Raw genomic sequence first — 16525 nt, forward strand, 5'->3', positions numbered from 1 at the left:
GAAAGAAAGTTGTGTACTTTAAATTCATTGATTTGCATCTACAAATAGCTTGAACTGGCTTTTTTCATCAATGTAATTGTTTCACTCTACTGATATAAATATGCCTTATGAAGTTCCTAATGCAAGAAGGGGCAAACTGGCCATGCTTAATGCGGAGTTAAACCATTACATCTGACCTCAAATAACATAACCTGAACTGTTTAGTGAAATAATCTTATTATGAAATTTTACACAAACAATATGTATGTTCTTTACAAACACACACTTTAACAGACTTCTAACAAATTACTGAGGATTTAATAAATTGAATAATTGAAAATAAATTACGTGACTGTTCTCTTAAGAGCAAGGTGTGGCTGTTACTCTGCTTGTCAGGTTTTATTATATAAAACATCAGATCAATATATATATATATATTCAGAATCCCTCTATTACACATGAACATCCAAACATCACATCAAACAAGTCTCCACCTGTAAGAAAAATCATAGCTATCTTCTATAGCTTCTTCTATACCCTTTATATTTTTAGTATCATATGCTGACACCAACACAAGGATACATGTGTTATATAACCACGAAGCATGATTGGTAAAGGCTTTTCAACAAATGCTGAGGTTCATATTGCTGAATTAAAGGAAGAAATTGTAATAATTCAGTACCAAATTAGCTGTTTTAAATATAAGTTAAAAATACCACGTTGTCTCAACAGAATGATTAGTATGCAGGCCCGGACTGACCATCAGGCACACCGGGCATTTTCCCGGTGGGCCGGGCTGCCCAGGGCCGGATTGACGTAGGGGCTGATGGAGCTGCAGCTCCAGGCCCCTACCTTAAAATAGGCTCAATCAGGACCGGACTGACTGGGCCTTATACGGCCTTAGGGGTGTGCGACCGCACAGGGCTTAAATTAAAACATCGGGATTTTTTTTGTTTGTTTTTTTCAACTTTATTTAACATCCTCCATGTTAAATAAAGTTGTTTCAACTTTATTTAACATCCTCCATGTTAAATAAAGTTTTTTAACTTTATTTAACACGGAGGATGTTAAATAAAGTGAAAAAACCCCCAATGTTTTAATTTAAGTCCCGGGCAGGGGCGCCGAGCGGTCGCTCGTGAAGTTTTCAGCCCCTCACTCTCTGTGACTCCGTTGCGGTGCCGGCATTTCATGCTGAGCGCCGGAATATATCCCGGCGCTCAGCTGTGAAGTGCGCACCGCGGCAGAGCGGGAAGATGGACGCCTCGCGCCCCCACCGCAGGACTCCGGCAACAAGGTAAGTAGGGTGAGGGGGGTGCAGTGAAAAGTGGCAGAGGTGGTAGATAGTGAGGGGGGGAGGGGTTAGATAGTGAGAAAGGGGGAGAGGGGTTAGACAGTGAAAATGGGGGAGAGGGGATAGATAGTGAGAGAGGGTACATATTGAGAAGTGGGTACATAGTGAGAAAGGGGGAAGGCAGTGAGGAGGGGGTACATGGTGATAAGGGGGAACATAGTGAGAAGGGGCAGATAAGAAGGGTAGATGGGGAGAGGGGGTAGTGTGAATGCGTTTGAGAATGAATGAATTAATGTGTGGATGAATTGTGTGAATGCGTACGAGAATTAATTAATGTGTGGATGAATTGCTTGAATGATTTGGGAAAATGCAAAGATGGTACATGAAGGGTGAGCTGTTTGCCGACAAAGATGTCTTACACTGGGCTGTTAGGGGACAAAGTTGGCTCAGGCTGGGCTGTAATATGTGTGTAATTTGGGTGCTAATCAGGTTCTATGTGGGCGATGTGGACGCCAGGGCTGGCTTTGGGGTGTGCAACCTGTGATCTATGCTGTAATTTAGGGGGTTATCTATACCTTTTAATGCTGAGTTTATTAGTGAATTCCAATTGATTTATACATGCAAAGCTGGGTGTGTAATATTCTGTTGATCTGTATTTGGTACGCTCTGTTTCCATACATTATTATTGTATACTTACAAATAGAGGGTTTGTATGTCTCATTCTGTTTATTTGATCTATACCTTCAACGCTGAGTTAACATGTGATTTTCAATTGATCTATACCTGCAAATATAGGGTTTGTATGTGATCTCTACATGCAAGTGCTGTTTATATGTGTTTGATCTATAGTTCACAGGGAGGAAGGAAAGGAGAGGTATGGCTTAGTGAATGAAGGACAAAGGGACTGGGAATGTTTCAGGGGAGAGGACCTCTCAAAGTCATGGTCAGGGTGAGAAGGGGGGGAAGACTGCACTGACTCTCACAGTCTTCCCCTAATCTGCAGTCAGTGTGGCAATTTTTTTTTGGTGTGGTAGCGGAGGGAGTGATTACATGGTAGGGAGAGTGGAGCAGGGCCCAAGGAAATGTCGGTGTGGCAGAGCCTGTCCTGGTGTGTGTGTTTGGGTGTCGGTGTGGCCAGGGCCGGCCTTAGGGGTGTGCGACCTGTGCAACCGCACAGGGCGCCAAGGTTGCAGGGGCGCCTGCCCGGGACTTAACTTAAAACATCGTTTTTTTTTGTTTGTTTTTTAAACTTTATTTAACATCATTCATGTTAAATAAAGTTTTTTTTTCTTTTAAAATGATGCTTTAATCTAAGTCCCGGGCAGGGGCGGCGAGCGGTTGCTCGTGAAGTTCTCAGCAACCGCTCGGCGCCCCTTACTCTCCGTGACTCCGTCGCGGTGCCGCCATCTCATGTTGAGCGCCGGACTATTCCGGCGCTCAACATGAAATGCCAGCACCGCGGCAGAGAAGGGGCAGAGGGGGGGTGTAGTTTGAAGGGGCAGAGGGGGGGTAGTTTGAAGGGGCAGAGGGGAGGGGTAGTTTGAGGGGGGGTAGTTTGAAGGGGCAGAGGGGGGGTAGTTTGAAGGGGCAGAGAGGGGGGTAGTGAGGAAGGGCGCCAGAGGAGTAGTCCGCACAGGGCGCCACAACGCCTAAGGCCGGCTCTGGTTGTGGCAGAGCCTGTCCTATTTATGTAATGCTAATTGATTACAGTGACAAAAGCATGCTGAAATATAACTAATAGACAACAAGAAATGGTATATTAAATTTGTCAGCATTTGGTTTAACAAAAAAATAAATAAATAAATAAAAATGGGCTGCTCAGTCTTAAATGCCCGGGCCTATTTTTTGTCCCAGTCCGGGTCTGTTAGTATGTATTGCTTTATATCACTACATTCTATTTTGCAGCACTGTACATTGGGGTCATGATGTTCTTTAGTCCAGCTGTTGATCCTCCCAGGTGGGTAAATGGCAGGGTCCAAAGTTGCTGTTAGTAAGCTGAGAAATGAAAGTCGTAGGGATATGCAGAAGTCTAAAACAACGAGGACCACGCCAGGCAAGCCTTCACCTATTTCACGGTACATGCCACAGATTCTCACGGTAAACAGCAAAGAACAAAACATAAAAGCGTTAAATTAAAAATCCAAACTCCCAACAATAATAATTGTTTTTGATTAAATGCTGATACGTATAAAATAATAAATTATTGAAGCAATTATAATCATCGGGAGATTGGATTTTTAATTATACAGTATGCAGGAGTCTACTTGTACGTATAAAACTGTGGAAAGGGGTTTCTTGACATGTTTTTCCTGGTTATGGGTAATGTCTGGCTTCATGGAGACTGTATCTAGGAAGTTTAAGTAGACAGCCCTGCACACGTGCAAAAATAAAGTATGCATCATTTTAACTACATCATCTTATAACAATAGTAGAACATAATATTTAAAAGGATACTAAAATGGATTTCAAAAATGTAAAAGCAAACTTGTTATACTTGAAAAATGACTAACATTTTCAATGGATCTAGTGCAAAGCCTTAAATCCTCTATAGAAGCTTACCTCTGTCCCTTTAGTACCATGCAAGGCTTATTGTTAATCAAGCTATCATTTCGATAATGAGCCTGTAAAATAATGGTAAAATAGTAAAGGCTTTCTTCTATATAGAAACACAGACACTAATTCAGGAACATTGCTCACAATTTCCAAATAAAGTTTAAAGTACCCAGCATCTGATGAAGACAATGGAGACTTAAAGTTGCCATTCCATTCTTTGCAAAGGATCAACTTCCCTCTCTAACATCAAATGAACAAATTTCATACAATCAACACAGATATTTTGAGAAGCATTTTCAGTGCCTTTATGTCGTACGACATTTAAGTTTTCCTGCCACAAATTCTGTATGGGGAAAATATTTACCTAATGAAGGAATTATTTCTGGGAAGGGGTTGGGCATTTGATGCTTTCTAATGGGTTTCTAATGCTTTTTCATTCCACCACCATCACTCAGAATTATATTTATTAGCATTACCCTGCCAATCACTTAACACACAGGCAGTTTAGATCTGCCCCACAAGAATAAATATAAAAGACCACAAAGACCCACAACGAGGGTACTGCGAATAACTATATTAATTGCTTAAAGCCACAACACCACGAGGGAGGAGACAGCAAAGGCAGGGAACGAGTAATACATTTTTAAGCTACACAGAGCTCATAATTTTTGGACCCTCTCTGTCTCCTTTGACGTCGCTGTCTGCTTTCATCCGACTGTTTGTTTCTTTATGAAATTAATAAATTAATATAATTCATATATATGAATCCAAATAGGGGACATACCAGGATATTTTGGACAATGCCATGCTTCCAACTTTGTGGGAACAATTTGGGGAAGGCATTTTTCTATTCCAGTATGACTGTGCCCCAGTGCGCAAAGGTACATACTGACATGGTTGGATGAGTTGGGTGTGGAAGAACTTGTCTGGCTCGCACAGAGCCTTGACCTCAACCCTGTTGAACACCTTTGGAATGATCTGGAACAGGGATTGTGAGCTAAACCTTCTTGTCCAACATCAGTTCCTGACTACACAAATGCTCTACTGGGTGAATGGGCAAACATTCCCATGGAAACACTCTAAACTCCTTTCACACACAACCATCTTTAGGGTTTACACAAAATGGTACGCAAAAGAGAAGATATCTGGTGAGTGGCAGTTGTGTGGATGAAAATGCCTTGTTGATGTCAGAGGTCAGTGGAGAATGGGCAGACTGGTTCGAGATGACAGAGAGGCAACAGTAACTCAAAAAAACCACTTGTTACACCAATGCAGAATACCATCTCTGAATGCACAACACGTCGAACCTTGAAGCAGATGGACTACAGCAGCAGAAGACCACACCGGGTACCACTCCTTTCAGCTAAGAATAGGAAATGTGGCTACCATTCACACAGGCTCACCAAAATTGGACAATGGAAGACTGGAAGAATAGTGCCTGGTTTGATAAGGCTCAATTCCAGCTGTGAAATTCAGATGACAGGGTCAGACTTTGGCGTTACCAACAAGAAAGCATGGATTAATGCTGCCTTGTATCAACGGTTGTCAGGGTACCGGGTGCTGAATCAGGTAGGAGTCTTGGTGCAGGGGTTGTAGGCAGGCTGCTGTACCAAGTGCAGGGCTTTGCTCCACTTTAGCCCTAGGCTTTCTCTTCGGCACCATCTCTAGGTGTTCTGAGCACGAGCAGGATATAACCTTGGGGTGACAAGCTCAGTACAGGTAGGAAACTGGAAGCGCACCGCCCAGGGAAAAGGTAGGAGCACAGTTGGGAGCCCTCTGGCAGGGCACACGGCAGGAAGCCCACTGGGAGGGCACATGGCAGGGCACACGGCAGGAGCACAGCTTGGTATACAAGGCCAGTAACACAATGCTCTAGCCCTGAGGTTAGGGTAATGCCCGGTTTACATTGGGCCTTAATTCATGGAACAAGGGGCAGGTGTGTCAAGAGAGAACAGGAATACCATGGCCAAAGAGAGAGAAAAGATACACATGGTGGAGTAGTGGATAAATGATTCACCTGGGTTCCACAAGGTTGCAGGTTTGAATCCCTGTGGTTCCTGACTAGTGGCTAGTGGTGGTAGTTTAGTGGTGTGGGGGACATTTTCTTGGCACACTTTAGGCCCCTTAGTACCAATTGACAGCCTGACTGAGTATTGTTGCTTATTATGTCCATCCCTTTATGGACCAAAATCTCTGAGAAATGTTTCCAGCACCTTGTAGAAAATATGCCACAAAGAATAGAGGCAGTTCTTAAGGCAAAAAAGGGTCCAACCCGGTACTAGCAAGGTGTTCCTAATATATAAGTGACCAGTGAGTGTATATACTTGTAGTTTGTATAAATTGTATGTACAATTTTGGTAAATTCAGTGATTTGTACGAAACCACGAAAATGAGGCCAGACCCCCACTAATACGATGGAAATAAAGCAAAAAGCTCAAATTTTTCGTCCGAAATACGTGGAGCTCACTCACATTTATGCTAACTCCCTCATTCTCATTCTCACACGCTCTCTAAATGTTTACCTCCCTTCTCTGCTCACCACTTCTGCCTATCACTTTCACACCTTCTTCTTTATATTCTATCTTTTATCTTCTATCGTTGGAGGAGGATTGGAGGATCAGGGAGAGGACGTCACTGCAAGTGTCACCATATTGCCCTAAGTTCACCTTACGGCAAAATAACAGCGCTTACGGTGATGCCCTCTACCCAGACTGGAGGACTACTGATAGGACGTCACCGGAAGCGCTGTCATTTTGGCAGAAGTTCCCATGGCATTATGTCTGCGGAGATCTTGACAAAGATAGAAGATTGAACACAGAAGATAAACATTAGAAGATGACGAAGATGATGCGGAAGCGGGAAGTGGACAAGAATGTGAGAGGGTGGGTGAGAGTGTATGTTGGCACTGGGCAACAAATTTCATTCCCATATTAAAAATGCCTGTGAATTTTTGGCCCTACCAAATGGGCAGGAAACGCAATTTGTTGCCAGAAAAGGAATGGGTAAAAAATGAACCATATCATTCTTATGAATTGTTTTTGGCCCAATTACACATATCTACTAAAGATATATATATATATATATATATATATATATATATATATATATATAAAATGTATATACAGTGTATAAACAAACAAACAGGACGATTGATCTGTCCTCCTTTTCAAACCCACAATTGTCTACCTTTGCAACTAAGCCATTCTCATGTAAACTATTGAAGATGAGAAATAAGGATGCTTCTCCATGGATCTTAAATAAGTTATGTCATCCAGGTAGACCATGGTGACATTAACATATCCCTGAAAACATAACTCATGAAGACAGCCAGGGCAAAGCATACACTAAATGGTATGATCAGATGTTAAATGCTTTTTCCATTTGTTGCATTTTTTATTTGAAATTGTAATTCAAGTGTAATTTAGTAAAGACTGTAGCTCCATTTAGTTGATCACACAGTTTGGTGATTATATGTAGAGTATATATATTATTCAAAGTAGTCTTGTTTAACCACCTATAATCATTGCAGGGAAAAAGGGAGCCCTCCTTCTTACTGACAAAGAAGATGTCAACACCAGCCAGAGATGAAGAATAAAACCCCTTCCTAGACTTCCTTGGATATATTACTCCAAGGTCTGGTCTTCAGGAACCTACAAGGGATGAACAAATAAAACCTCTTCCTAGTCTTTCCTGGATATATTACTCCAAGGTCTGGTCTTCAGGAACCTACAAGGGATGAACAAACACCTTGGGGAGGGGGGCAAGGTACTGGGTATAAAGTCCATGATGGTGTGCGAGGGGGTAAAGGTTTGACATTTAAAAACAAAAAAACGAAATCCAAACATTCCCATTAATGAGAGGGTATCAGTTTGTGAGGATCTACAGAAGGAATCTCAAACATACAAGCAACAAGGTAATAGGATACAAGACTGATTTGATTATGTTGAATGTAGTTGTAGTCCTTTCTTTATATAAACCTCTAACCCAGCACCCAAGCGAGAAGCTATCCACTGAAGCATTATGAAAAGGAACAGATTATTTTAGGAGGGGGCGTCCTCTCTCGCGTCCAATTTTCATTGGTGAAGAGACTGGCAGCACCAGAGTCCACACTCGCCTTGGTATGATATGTCTTGTTATTCCTCTGGAGACAAAGAGGAAAAAGGCATAGGTATAAATACACTTAGAGAAACTTCTCTGGCTTTGTAACGGTACATCCCGAAAGGCTGGTCTGGAACCCAATTAAAAGGAGCGACAAACGAAAAAGTCCAAGAGTGTCAAATCCAAAGGGAACAATAAAAGCCGTAGTCAGACAGTCCGAATTCGGGGCAGGCAGCAGAGTAGCAATGGATCAGACAACAAGCTAAGGGTCAATAAGCCTGGAGTCCAAAAGGGGGTACAGGAATACAGGGACATGAAACAGGAATACAGGGACATGAAACAGGATAGCAGAAGCAAAAGCTGGACTGCAAAATAATCTGGCACTGAGCTGTAGGTGCTCTGGGGCCTTGCCCCTGTTGCCAGATTAACAAAGGAGGCTTCTCACCAGCCCCAGCAGTGTGATCTGGATCTATGGCGTGGCCTCCTGGTTCCCGCTTAATGTGCATGTCAGGAAGAGTATGCCGACCCCCTGCCACGGTCAGCTGGGACACAGGAGGTGCCCCAGACCTGGCCAAGCTGTGACAGACTTCTCCTAAGTGCTGTAGTTTCTCTGCATTTTAATTAACAAGGGGCACTGTTTAAACAAGTGTCCCTTTTGGTCACAATACATACAGAGACCCAGTGATCTTCCCATCTCCATGGGTTCCTTGTTAAGAAGGGGTAGGATTAAATATAGGACCTGTAGAAGTTGGTGGCTCCCAGGAACGAAAGTATCTTGATCTCTCTCTTGCTGCTTGATGTTCATGGAATCTACTTTGCGATGCAATAAATTATTCCATTTTCCTTGGGAGTTTATGAAATGTTAAGGCATCTTTGATGTAGTCCTGAAGTCTCTTCCAAGAGCCTTCTGATTCCAATTAGTCTTGTAGGCAAGAATGCAAAAGTCTAAGGCGTACTGGTCAGCTATACGGTTCGCTTGTCTCAGCTCCAACAACAAAGCTTCAGCTGACCTGTGATGTAAAACACTTGGATGATGAAAAAGAGCCTGAATTATCCAGGAGAGAAGAGGGCCCTTGGACTGAGTCTCTGTTAATGGTAAGGTATTCACCTACAACAGCCACCTTTCCCCTTTGGCTGAGCCTCCTGGCAGTCACTTACCTCTGGGACTTTGCTGCTGTAGTAGAAATAGGGTCTTTCAGCAGATACCAAATTAAAAGGAGACCTTGTCTAAGGCTCTGTCTTGTATGAAGAGAGATAAGGATGTTGTTTGTTACAGAAATGTAACAAACCTTCATATTCTTTAAATGTATGAAAATAGCCCCAAGGTGCTTGAAACAGCCAGCTTGTACAAATAAAGCCCAACCCTTTTCAGATAAAGGTATGAAAGGTTTGAGAAGATGTTTAACTGTAGAGCTTGCATATTACTGCTATGTAAGCTGCACACTCTCTTCCTATATAAATATTCTTCGTTTTTTAACAAAAGTTCACTCATTACCGGGTGCACTTTATTATGGAACGATGAATCAGACAGTTTTGACAAACACTGCTTCCACAAACAAGCTACATAAGTTTGAGGGTAAACAGGTCGAGTAGGAGCCCAGACGCAGGGGATACAAGGGGTTCTGTCTATACCCCAAGATGCATATCTGTCATGCCCCATCAAGGCTGCGGAGTACTGATCTTCTGATTCTTTGATTCTAGTCCTGCTCTTTGTTTCAGCTTCTGTTTCCTTTATAAGTTGTGCCCCACCCATTATGTTTGTCTCAGTCTGCAGTCTACAGGTATGTCTCTCTGATATGTGTTTAGATTCAATGTTTAGTTTGTCTAGTACTTCTGTAGGCAGGGTTTAGCGTTAGGACCCACTGTATATTGGATTACTTTGGCGTAGCATACTGTGTTCATATGATGTGACGGAATCTCCAATTGTTATCTTATAGTCCTAGGCTAGTCCTATTTGGTCCTGTGTACCCTGGGTTCCTAACCGACCTGTTCGTGACAGAATGCAAAGACCCCATAACATCAATGCAAAGGCTCTGCCTGATGGGCAGAGCAGGTTTATATAGGCAGGGTAATCTAGGTAACAAGGTTCAGCTGTTTGCAATAATGAGGTCTGGGTGCTCCAGAGAGAGAAGGGAGGCCACTAGTGGTTGTAGAACAACATGAGCATAAGAAAGTATTGAATACTTCAGGCTGAGTAGGGTGGCACCTGACACTGTGACTGTAACTGTTACACAGACAGGTGGTACAGAAACACAGTTTAGGTAGCGGTAGAATGTAGCATAATTCGATATAGCCAGCGTCAAACATAACAGTAGCAGATAAGACTTCAAAACCAAATAAATATATAATTTTATGGGGTTATTTTGAATCACAGGGAGTGGTAAACAGGTCCAAATGCGACATATGGCCACTAAAGCAAAATGTTAATATTTCGTATTTGGAATTTGTAAAATACACACTCCAACTTTTTAAGAAAACCATAAAAATGCACGTCGGGTATTTCTGTAATCTGGTGAAAGAAGTGCACAAAATTACCTAGGCAGTGGCCAAATAACTGCATGAAAATTGTCCCAATGCTCCTGATAAGATACTCTGGGTTGTCTGCTTTAAAGAAACCCTTACAAAAAAAATACTGCAGTTTTTCTGAAGTAATACTGCAGTTTTTTGGACATGAAAAAACTGCAATACTGCACTTTTACTGCAGTATTACTGCAGATTTACTGCAGTTTTACTGCATTTGTACTTCACTGTACTGCAGTTGTACTGCAGTTATTTTTGTACGGAAGTACAAATGCAATAAAGCTACAGTACTTTGAAGTACAACTGTAGGTTTGCAGTATAAAAAACAAGTGCAGTTAAAGTGCAGTAAATGTGCAGTAATACTGCAGTAAAAGTGCAGTATTGCAGTTTTTTCATGAAAAAACTGCAGTAATTTTTCGTAAGGGAATATATACTTGGGGTATTTTTTGGCTTCTTTCTTAATTGCATACCAAATGTAAAAATTCAACAGTTTTGAAACCATAATGTACACCTTATAATATGTGCCCTATAACTGCTGGAAATTCTATATAAATCAGTTATTTCTGAAATCAAGAGACCTTACTTGATACATTTTGAGGATATTTTCTGTCAATTTAATAAATTTTGTGAGAATGTATATATGAAAAAAAGTGTTTTTCTCTATTTTTATATCGTTTTTGCAAAATTTCTCCTAATTTTTCAGCTAATCATAAAACTATGGTATCAAAAGAAAAACATTATATAGTTTACATGGGTGCACTATTCATAGGAAAAGAGAATAATGGCTGAACCAACATATGTCAAACAAATTGCTTTGGCACTTAAGGTACCAAAATCCCTTGGATATTTACTTATAGAGCAAACATGGAAAATTGTTTTGCTGCCAGTAATCATTTGAAGGAATAGTCTAGTTCCTAATTTTTTCCCCCCTGCTTGTTGGAATCCATGCATTCTTTAACAATGTTGCATTTTCTTGCTTCACTGGCTGCCTACTGAAAACAGGAAGCACTTCATCTTGCATATTAAAGTCACTAAAGCAGCAGCCATTTGCATTAATGCTAGCAAGACACTAGCTGCTCAGCTCCCATTATGCAGAAGAGGAGTTCAACTAATTATGTCAAGAAGCACACTGGGAAATGCACCTTACGTTCGATAGAAAGGGATGAATTTAGATACTCACAATATCGTTTATCAAGTCTCTGATGCATCTTGGTACCAAGATGCATAACAGTGGCACTAGCATCGCGTAGAATGGTGCTGTTGAGACCCCAGGGATGCACTATAACAGAAACATAAAGAGAACTTCATTATTACTTAGAGCAGGGTTATTGCTTATTTGCAACGCCATAACATACTTTTTACACTAAATGTGTCATTTACCTGTTATGTCATGAGTAAAGGTTCTCGTGAGTTTATAAATCATTGTTATAATGGAGTTATAGCATAGGGTAAGTGCAGGATAAACATCCATCCTGATGCATCGCTGCGTAGATTTGAAATTAACTCCAAGAATTCCATATGCAACTAGCCACCACATATGTTTCGCTAGCCTACAAAGGGTCATTGACATCCTATAAGAATAGCCCATAAAGATATACTTGCTGCGTTACCACACAGTGTATGGTAATTTTATGTGGTAATGTGTTGGAAGTTGTAGTGTTCTCTCCTTTTTTCCCTGCGGTTCTGGTTGCCCCTGATGAAACTGTGAAACACACGTCAGGTCTGTGGTTATCGATCCTTTATGTGCTACCATTTATTACATTTATGTGGATTGGTGTTAGTTCAGTTTCCTTCTCACCTAGGATATTTAGGGCTTTTCATCAATTATTATTATGTCATTTTATATAAGTAATATTTCTAACCTTAGGATGTCTTACTGAGATATGCGAGTACCTTATTTGCATTCAACCGCATTACATTGTTACTTTTCCCCACAAATAACTAGAATTCTGCACAAGGCCATTTCGATTTTGGCTTATTCATTTAGTTTTGGAGAAAGTTCAGAAAATAAGTCTCTCCCTGTGTGTACCTTGCCCTCTCCACGGTCCTATCTGTGCCCCCAACATCCCCTATGTCTCTCTCTGTGCCCCCTGCCCTTTTCCCTCTAGTCCTTTCTCTTCCCCTTCCCCAAAGTATTTTCTACCATCCTTTCTCTGTCTGTGCTTTTGCCCTCTCCCTTTGCCTTGTATCTGCCCCGGCATTCAGTAGATCTTCTATCATCGGCAGTGTAAAATGGTCAGGAACAACCCTCTTTATTCATTTTTAATAGTCAACACCTAGCCTAACGGTCCCTTTCTTTTTTCTTACTACTACAATAGGTGAAGCATACTGTCTTTCTCATATCTAACCACAGTCTTACCATAGAGAAATAATAGAGATGATGTGAAGCACACATCAATTATTATATAATGTGATAAAGCAATATAACTAAAAGTAAAGAGCTACCAGGCATATAACACACATCCCACAATGTGTATATAGATCAAAGGAAAACAAAAGGTAAAATAAAAATTAGCTAATGCCGAGCTCAGAATATATAAATGAATACATATGAATACCTATAAACAAAATATTGACAATCAAAGGTAGGGATTACATTGATTCAGATAACTTTCTTGATAGAATGTATATTATCCTTCAGTCATTGCATTTGTTAAAAGTGGCCCTTTTGGCTCAAAATAGTATGAATGAATAGATGAATGTCAAAATACACATATACATATACGTATACATATACGCTACCCCTTACAAATGCTTGCCCATACACACATACATGCCTATTCATGCTTGCCCTTACACACAAACATACTGGCTCACACTTGGCCTTGCAGCCACACACTTACTTGCCCTTAGACACACTTGCCCTAGCATATACACACTTTCACATTACTCCTCCCCTTTTTGTTTATCTCTCTTCTTTCTCCTTATCTCTCCTATTCTTTATTCATCCCTATCTCTCTTATTTTTCATTATCGCTCTTCTTTCTCATTATCTCACTCTTTCTCTTCATCTCTCTTCTTTCTCGTTATCTTTTCCCTCTCTCATTGTCTCTCCCCTTTCTCTTTATCTCTCCTCCTCAATTTTTCTCTCATTTCTCTTTATCTCTTCCCCTTTTCTCTATCATCTGCCGCTTTCTCCCCATCTCTAATCTTTCTACCTCTTCTTTTTTTCTTTAAGACTCAACATTAGGCAAAGCCATATGTTGGTACACATGCAGAGTGGAAGAACCAAACTGTTTCAATGGGCATAGCAAGACTACATATGCCAGTTTAAATAGGGTTTGTAATTAGCTGTAATGCAAGCTAGCCTGCAGGTGAGGCCACCAGGTTGTCAGTATAAAAGTAGGAATTCCAAGAGGCAGATCATGCATGAACTGATAATGAAAACAGGATCCCATACGGCAGAGGACATAAAGGCAGCAGTGAAACAGCACCAGGTCCAAGGTTCTGGTTCTACCAAGGGGGAGTTTAGTGAACCTACAATCACAGGAATTTCCTGTCTGGATGGTAGTGTTCTTGGAGATGATCGTTTACAAAATACTCACAAAACTGCTTGTATATCAAGATACCGGATACCACCACATCCGTGATATTTGGATCTCACCCTTAGCAGTGGCCATTGCAGAACTGCAGCTCTCTGCAGTTGGCTGTAAACTAATCTTCAATAATTGGTAGGCATGTGACATAAACCAGAGTTGACACCAATTTAAATTCAGGGTCATTTAATTCAGCCAGTAATGTTGTTGAGTTTACTGCAAAATAGCCATGGTACACAAAGAATAACGTGTGTCTCTTTCCTAGGTATAGAACTAATATACCTACTTCAAAATATTAAGCAAACTATTATACATCTTGTAATTAGTTAAGTAAAACACAATCCCATTAACTGACAGTGGGTTATACCACTAACACTGAACAATAAAATAAAATCCTTTATTGTATGAATTTTAACACATTTTGTGTAATTCATGCGAATGTCCCAAAAAATGAGGGAACCCAAACAAAACAAATCAGAATGGAAAAAATGGGAATATTCTCTTGAAATGTGTTGTTTGTTGTATGTTAACTCTGTAAAGTGTGGTGCAATTGTGATGATGAAGAGTATTGGATAGAGACGTGTAGAAAAAAATTTGAGCTTATCTGGCGTCAAAAACTGTGAGGCGGAGAGTACCATGTTAATTGACTGGGAATGGTTGCGTGGCAGAGATTGCAAAGAAGCACCGTATAAAAAATCAATATAGGAAACATGGGGCGGCAAAATGAAAGGAAGGTAGAGGGTATGTCCCATGTGAGGTTGTGTGTGCCACTCCCCATGTGTGTTATTGGTGTGACATACTTGGTAGTTCTGGTGGACTAGTCGTTGGTGGGGAATTGCTATGGATGCCAATCCTTGCCCTAGTTGAGGTGTGGGAGATGTGGGAGCTGAAATGTTTGAAAGTAGATGTGAGATTGGTGGAGAAGAGTTCCGCGTGTTGGGGACTTTGGAGAGGATTGTGATGCAGCCAGGTTTTTAATAGTGAATGCAAACATTAGGGAAAGTGCTTGGTTCTTTCTAGAGCTGCTGATGAATGTATCAGGTGAGGACTGTGAGAGACTTTGCAACAAACCTTGTGCACATGTCTAGTATATAAAATAAATTTGTCATCATTTTATAACAAAGCTGTTTCTGTGATTGATCTGACCAGATGTTAAGCTTACCTGCAAAATGAATATTACTGCAAAGTAAATCACTTCACCCCTTTGGAACTGCTCATACAGGTTCATGGGTAAGAAAGTCAGTATGCTGTACCTTGAAGTTTTAATTATATTATCCTAAAGAGGAGAATGAATGAAAAGAACATGAACAAAAATATTATTCACTGCTAAATCCGAGATGTCAACCTAAATAAAGTAATTGGTCACAATTAAGACCCTCTTAAAAAGACAGTTTGATGTCAAAAACAGAATGTTTGGGAAGCGTTTAAGGGAAAAATACAGTATATTTGGGTTGAAATATCAAATGCAAAAGAATAATGTTGCACAACATAGAGCCATAAAATAAAAAATGAATATGAGCTTAAAATAGAGTGAACAGAAAAGATAGTGACAATAATGTACTGTAGTTATAGACTAAATGAAGTTAAACTAAATGGATAAAGCAGACAAAGCTATTATAGCTACAGTTACTTATATGAGAAACAAATGAATAATGTGTATTACGGGAAGATATGCACAAAATATATACAGAAAATAAATGCTGGGAAACATGGCAAGTTGTTTGCCTTGGGAAATAAAAAAAACATTCTTATAGATAATAAGAAACAGATAGCCGTAGAATTACTCAATATTTTTTATTACTAAAAATAATGTTTCCTTTTGGTTTACATAAAAGTACTCTTTTTTTGGTGGCTGCAACTAAGAGTGCTTATGAAGGGGGGTAACTTTTTAATATGCATTCAACATATCAACCTTTATCAAGTGTATGCAGAATTATTCTGAAAGATTACTTTTTGGATTAAAAATGAAAGATGTGAAAACAAATGAAGAAATGAATATTTTGGCATCTTACCTCATGCCCTTTCCTCCGCCAACAAGGGATCCCTTTCTTATTGAGCAAGTCATTGAAACCTTTGTTATTAGCCTGCACCTTCCAATTGTATTCTAAAAAGCAGACCTTTTAATTAAATACTTCCAAAACATTTTATACTAATATTCAATATTGTTTAGATTTTGAAGCTTGCATTAAAATACCAGGAATATTGAGAGTCTATATTTCTTTTTTAATATTACTGACACATATCTGATGTCCAAAGGGAAAATATAGTGTCATAGAAATGACAAAAACTTACCTAAACAATTTACCGAATCACCTGATGTTTTTCCTTTTGTACTCATCCTAGCAAAGATATAACATTACTATTTAGTCTCATGTCTAGATGTTCATGAAGGTAGCACAGATAAACTATAGAGTAATGTGTGTTATAGTGAATCTATGCATAAAGTTCTACAATTTCTGAGAATTTTGAACATAATGAATGGGAGTAAAGTTTCTTATATACCTTTTTCTGTAAAAATACATAATCCAGATTTTTTGAAACATAAACGA

At 40.0% G+C, this 16525-nt stretch overlaps 1 pseudogene; it reads right to left on the reverse strand.

Annotated features, from left to right (window-relative positions):
• Nucleotides 1–16314, reverse strand: part of LOC128490402 (phospholipid-transporting ATPase IK-like) — a 40539-nt pseudogene extending 24225 nt beyond the window's left edge.
• Between the last annotated feature and the right edge of the window lie 211 nt (nt 16315–16525).

The sequence above is a fragment of the Spea bombifrons genome, chromosome 1, assembly GCF_027358695.1.
Source record: "Spea bombifrons isolate aSpeBom1 chromosome 1, aSpeBom1.2.pri, whole genome shotgun sequence".
NCBI lineage: Eukaryota > Metazoa > Chordata > Amphibia > Anura > Pelobatidae > Spea > Spea bombifrons.